Source organism: Erpetoichthys calabaricus, chromosome 4 (assembly GCF_900747795.2).
Source record: "Erpetoichthys calabaricus chromosome 4, fErpCal1.3, whole genome shotgun sequence".
Lineage (NCBI taxonomy): Eukaryota > Metazoa > Chordata > Cladistia > Polypteriformes > Polypteridae > Erpetoichthys > Erpetoichthys calabaricus.
Genome location: NC_041397.2, coordinates 191591725 through 191598972, shown reverse-complemented (window position 1 = coordinate 191598972; position 7248 = coordinate 191591725).

Here is a 7248-nt window from a genome sequence, read left to right as displayed (position 1 = left end):
TACACGCGCATCACTTTCTCTCAGCTAATATCCCATAATATTGTCAGAGGGAGTGCATTTTTTGTACAATGAGTGGTTTTCTTTTATTCTTAGGCAAAAAAACAGGTAAATAATAAATGTAGAAAAGCCAATAGATAAAGGGGCAATAGGCACCCTTTGTTGAGACTGGTGTGATAAGTGAAAAGGCAGATTTCCTGTATTAATGCTGTTACAAGTTATTGTTGATGTCTGTCTAAAAGACACAGATATTTTGCAAAAGAGTTACCTGCTTTGAAGGTCAAACTGCTTTGATTGGTATCTCATCAACATACAATATTGTGATACAAGACTGCCTGCCTCCTTTCAAAATGAACGTGTTCTGGGGACAGTAGGCTTCTATCAACATACAGTGGTATATGTACTTCCTGATAGCAGACCATAATTTTTTTTTTTTAACCAATGAAAATGTGTTTACACTATTTATAAAGTAAGTAAATTGGTATGTACCATTGTTTAATCGATCGCCATGGTGATCCTGGAGGAGTTATATAAGTATAATTTTTTAATGCTTTGCTGAGCTAAATTGTCTTTACAGCTACCTGATTTGACGATATCTGCAAATGATTAAAATACAACAGTTTTAAAAAGCAATCAGATCCCATCTTTGGACTTCTTGGTTTGTTTTTTGTCCTGACCTGCAATGTGAAATGTTGTACATTCACAGGTGTGCGCCTTTCTAAATAATGTCCAGTCGATTCAGTTTGTTATAGGTGCACAATCTGGAGTGGCATTTGGTGTGAATACTTTAATGAATGAGAGATTTAAGTTTTGGATTTTTAATAAGTTTGCAAACCTTTCTAAAAACGTGCTTTCACTTTGTCATTATTGGTTATTGAGTGTAGACTGATGGGCAGCAATGGCAAATGTATTCATTTAAAATTACAACACAATAAAGTGCTGAAAGTGGTGGAGTTTGAATACTTCCTGAATTCACTGTATTTCTTTAAATCAAATTTGCAAGGATATCCTAAAACATTTTTCTGTCATCTTACTTATGAACATGTCTACAAATCATTTAAGACCACCCTTGAATCCATTCACAGATCTCTGAAAATGATAACTTAGCTTATCATGAAGTGAGCTGGTGTGACCCTGCAGAGGCTCGGTGGTTTTTGCCCAGCTAATATTCATTTTAGTTTATTTTTGTACAGTGCCCTTCACCAAGTGTCGACTCAGAGCGCTGTAAGAGATTTACTGGCAAAATGTTTCAGTAAGAAACTAAATGTTGCTTGCTTAATGGTAAACTATGTATAGTGTGAGATGTTTGTCTTGTGACATCCAGACTTGTGATACTTTTGAGATCAATGGCCATTTTTACTCTATGCACCACCTCCTTGTTTTGGTGTCGAAGGAGCAGGCACCATTATGGATTTTCAATTATACCAATCTCATCCTGTGAGAAATGACCTAATTATAGTCCTGTGATCTCAAAGTCTATACAGATCTGTTCAGGTACTTTGGTGAAATACAACATTCATTATGCTGAGCTGTTATATATATATATATATATATATACACACACACACAGGAACAGGAAAATGAGGAATGTGGCAAAGGACACCATAACATACCTAAAACAGCTTCTCCTACACGTGATGACTAAATCTTCAGTCTTTGAGTGCCCATTTGGGAGTGATTGTAGTTACAGTGGTTTTAATTATATCAGGTAGGTATCATTAATAAAATATATATGATCCACTGTTCAAGTAATTGGGACCCAACAGCAAAATAGCCATAAATTAAAAGGCTTTGCTTTAAGGAAGTATCATTTGTACAGCTGAAATATGCAGTCATATAACAAGTATTACTACTAAATTTAGCTTGAATTGGTCAATCATTCCAATACAATAACGGAACAACAGGAGACAAAAGCAAGCGGCTCAAGAGAACTAACTTAGCAAGACCATGTGGTTTCAACCAGGTGTAAGCTTAAGATGAACTCTTCAGTAAGAACACGGGAACACAGTTGGACACTTGGGTAACACTTTTGTTTAGGTATTGCAAAACTGCATCTGTTACTTAATTACTCTTACATAACAAGACCTTAATATACACTTCTTTGGGCCTTCATAACACAAAGTGCTTCTTCATCTCTGCAATGCGACCTACCAACAAAAGGTAGGTGGCTTTACTGATACATGTTTCTCTTGATATTACATATTTAGTATAAGACCTGTGAATCCTTTAAGTTCACAAGTAATTTTATCATCATTGTAAATATGCCACACTGCACTGAGATGAATAACTTATCTACTGATGTTTTATAAAGGGTATGAAGACAAAAATCCTTTGTTAAGGTCTTGTTAGATAAGACTAAATGAGTAATTGATGCATTTTTGCAGTACCTAAACAAAAGTGTTACTAACACTTGTTAAGAGGAAATTTTGCACAAACAATGCAATGTTTTTCTTCACATAGAAAACCACAGTAGGTGGGTTGGGTTGGTGAGCTTTATTGAGCTGAATAGCTTTTTTTCGTGTCAAAATATCTCACACAGCTTTTTGTAATGCATACACTGCTTAAACCCATTATAATGGACGTTGTAACAGCACTTGCCATAAAAGCCATACATGGAGTCTGCAATGGGCTTTATAATCTATGAGTTTATTTATCTTTATTACTGTATGTAGTTTATTATCTTAATATCGTTTATCACTGCTCTGGACACAATGAGTTACCTTTAAACCTTACTGTACGTAGTGTAGTGTGTCTTTCTACTGACAAAGTCTTTATTTTATTGTATAAGATCAGCTCTGACTTATCCTATATTCAATAAATGCATTGTTTCAAAGTGCTCATATTTCGATAAGCGCAGTTATTGAAGAAAGAAAAGGAGACAGACCTAAATAGCACCTCTTTGTGATTCACACTGTATTTGCTGCTCACATACGACATGGGTGGTATATAAATTTGTTTACATTCATTTTATTTACAGTATACGCTACAATGAACCTATTCACAGTAGCTTGATGAAGAGTCTCAGCTTTACATCTCAATATGTTTTAATATTTATCAACTTCGTAAAGAAGGATGTCAGTTATAAATCACAAATTTGTCCAGCACTGACATTCTAACTTACCTCATTTCACGGTATATCCATTTTATGTTTACACAAGAAATTAGGGGCAATGCAACACACTGATATTGTACCTCATTTGATGATAATCCAAAAAAAAAAAAAAACTTATTTTAGTTTTGACAGCACTTTTATTTTATATTTATAAGGAGTGAGTGCTTACATTGTGTCTGAAGGTTTGTTTGGATTGCTGCTGTTTGTTTACATTTGCACTTGAAATCTGAGGTCACTTTTATTAGGTGACAATACTGTGCAGGCTTTTAAGAGTTACAAGGTTAAATTACTTTAGTTATTGTTAAACTAAAGTGTTAAACAGTTATGTTTTACTTTTACTTAAGATTTACAGGGACAACACTAACCAAGGCTACTTTTCTGCTTACATTTGAGTAATGCTGTGTCACTACTATAATGCTGCTGCTGCTGCTGGCACCTTGTGGCAATAGGCTCACACTTCAAATTAGGTAGTCTGTCATTAATGACAGAAGCTCATTGGAAAAGAAGGATGGAAAATGCCCTTCATTTTGTTTACACTAATAAATGCTGCTGCCTGCAAGCAGCAATCACCAATAGAACATTCAGTATTTTTTTTCTTTATCATCATAAATAAAATTACCACAAATTTCCTTCAAATATAATAAGTTTGAGGCTATATCGTCTACTCCTGGGGGGCACCACCAAGCCCCATATCCCAGACCCAATAATGCCCAACATAGTCACGGGTTCATATAATGGATTTTTTTAATCCACCAAGTACCTTGTACAATAAAGCATCACCAATAATAATACGAAACAGTTAAACTATTTCCTCTCCTTCCATGTCCAGTTGAGTGTTGCCCGCTTCCTCCAAATTCTGACTCCTCAAGGTAAGGCAGAGGGGTCTTTTTATGCTGGACCCAGTATGGCTTCCTGTGACCTGGCATGACTTAGGGGGAGCACTCCGGGTTGTTTGTGAACCAGGGCAGTCCTCCCACAACAGTGCCCCGTTGGGGCACCCAGGAACCATGACAGTGCTGCACTTCCAGGATCCATTTCCCATAAACCCCTGCAAGTGTTCAAGCTGGGATGCCTCCCATGGAACACTGCCACCTAACATATGGAGGATGGAATTTCTACTGGCTTCCGCACTTCTGCTCATCCATTCCCTCGCATCTTTCATCTTGGCATCCCTGGCAGCCATGATGCCAGCCTGTCTTCTATGGCACTCACAAATGATAACTTAATTTTGTATTGTCAGCAGACATTTTGAGACCATTTTGATTACTTGCTTAAAATGCATTCACTGTCATGTCATTTTTTGCATGTTTTAGTATTTGCAATACAGTATACAGGTTACTTTAGTGATATCCATTAGTAAAATAGAATATTACAATATATTCTAATATTGAGGTGAATTTGGTCAATAACTTTTTAATAATAATCTAAATATAGCAGCCTTATTTTAAATTGTATAGTCTACATGTTTTCATAATTTTAAATTTTGTTTCAGGGAGGGAGGGTATGAGGCAGTTTGCAACTGATGAAAGACTCAGTTTCCTAGAAGCAGACAATAATACATACACTGTGGCTGCTGTGCTGTTGATTTAGATTTTGGTTTAAAAACTAAAATGTTTCACATATTGAGTTCCAGTAGAAAGCCCCAAACAAAGAGATGATAATGGATCCTTCTGTCATATGGTAACTATGTTTGCAATAATATAATTTTTGACATTTAACAGAAAAATTGACAGTTGCAGTGTTGCATGTAAGATTTACTGTTGAGTTAATCTACAATACATGAGAACAATTTGTTGAACTAAAATCAAAATAAAGAACATAGCAGCCTCTTTGAATTCATATTTTAATTATCATTGTGAACTTCTAGTAGTAAAAATAAATGGTCTGCTTCCATAACTTGAAATCTCATTCTAGTGGAGAGGTGTACAATATGCTTTGCAACTGACGATGGGCTCCTTTTTATAGGAGTGTACAATAATCCATAAGGATTTAGATTTTCTTAGAAATGTTTTTTGTATTGCATAGATATGTACTGTATATGGTAAATCTTTATAGCAATTAAATTTTAAACAAAGTACAGTACACCATTTACTATATATTCTCTTATTGCTATATATGTATATTTTATACTTTCCATTGCAAATCATCGGCATTTGAGGATATTTATTATTTTATACTAATTTCTTTTTTTCTAAAGTAACTAAATTGTACTTTTACTTGAGTAATTTTTCTGAGCCTATTTTTTTTACTTGAGTAGTTTCCTTATCAGATACTTCTTACTTGTGTAAATGTTTATCTATGTAGTAATACTTCTACTTGATCAGATTGGTCTTAATTCTTTTTCCTCTGCTTTCATTACACACTGACATATATAAAGACATAATATTCCTTAATGTATCGACTACCGTATGTTCACTACATTTGGTGCCAACTGCTTTGTTAAACATTTCCTTTTCCTTTATTTGTTGAGCTATTTGCCTTTTTTTCCCCCCTTGCTCATAAATAGAGTCGCGTGCCTTCAAAATTGGTTGCTTCCAGTGCCGATTTTACAACAAGAGCCAGTGGGGCAAGGCTGAGCAGATGTTGTGTAAAATAAGCAATACGCCTGCCTCAGTAACTTCAGTTATCATAAAAATAATATTAGCTGTCAGCTTTGTTTTCTTAAGCAATTTTTGTCCAGTTTTCGTGTTACTAAAGAAGTGCAACTCACTGGTATTTTATTTCAAGTTCTTCACTTGTGATAGTCAGTTCTGTAACGTTGTCCTATCACACTTGTCCCCAGGTTGATGTTTACTCAGTGTTGATCTCTTTTGTAACTGAGGATAAATGTGTCTGCTAAGCAAATAAATTTAATTTAGAAAAAAGGATGTTTCTTTAGCAGGGTGAAGTGCAAAGTTTTTTCAAAATTTGGCAAGAATTTCTTAGTGTTACTGTAAAGCGTGTCTGCTGGTCTCCGTTTTACATTCAGAGCATTAGTTTATATGAAGAACATTTTTATAATGGGTCTTTCATTAAATAGTTCTTTAAACTGCTTAAGGGTGAGTTTTTAAATGTTGATTAAGATTTAATGTATTTTAACTGTCTTCACAGATTGAATTGGTTATATTTTTCATTGGTCTGTTTTTAATATATTGTAACTTAGTTATTTGTACACTTTTATTATCTCTGATGGAAATTTGTTTGCAGCAGAAACTTTTATGACCTATGACATTGTTAGACACAGATACATGAAAATAAGCTAAGAAACAACATGACAATTATTGTTAGCATCAGTACACACACCCGTGAGATTTCTAGGCAAATAATGAACTAACAGTACAGAGTCATAATCCAACACAGCAGGATTCCTTCAATTACTAGAATTCAAAGTGCTTTTACTGTAGCTCTGGGGATACAAGAATTCTTAAATTTGTTATTCATCACCCTTGGGAACCTAAATTTGCAGCCTGATGGTAAAAAATGAAGCTCATGAAACAGAGGATGGCTGTTGTTTGATAGAATTAACAGGGCATACTTTCTAACTTGTTTGTGATACAGCACGGTGAGACTTCGGTAAATAATTTTAACAATGCTGTTCAAATAGTAACACTCGTGTTCTTAATACTGAGGTTCTCAAATCAACATGTAAAAGCTTAATCTATTTTCAAACGGTTGAGTTTCTTTAGAAAGTACAGCCATTTTTGTCAGTTCTTACAGGTTTCTTTAATATTGTAAACCAAGGTCAGCCTGTTATCAGCGATTGTCCCTAAATATCTGTAGTGTTCCACAAACTCTATAGAATGCCATTTTATTATTATTGGGAGAGGGGGACGATGGGAGCATCTAAAATCTAGAAGTCACATCCATAGCCTTTGAGCTATTTAGTTGTAAAAAGGAACGATTAAACAAACTCATCTACACTAGATCCACGACTGTCCCCACTATCTTGTAGCAGACTCACAATAAAAGGGTCATCTGTACATCTTAAGATATGCCTGTCGTTGGTATGCAAAATAAACAGAAGCAGAGACTACAGCAGCCTTGAGGTCTGGTGGATGAGATCCAGAAGTTGAAAATGATATCTTTACTTCATCCACTTATCAGAAAACAGCCATTACTACTCACTCTTTGTGCCCCGTTAGTTAAAAAGTCCACCACAC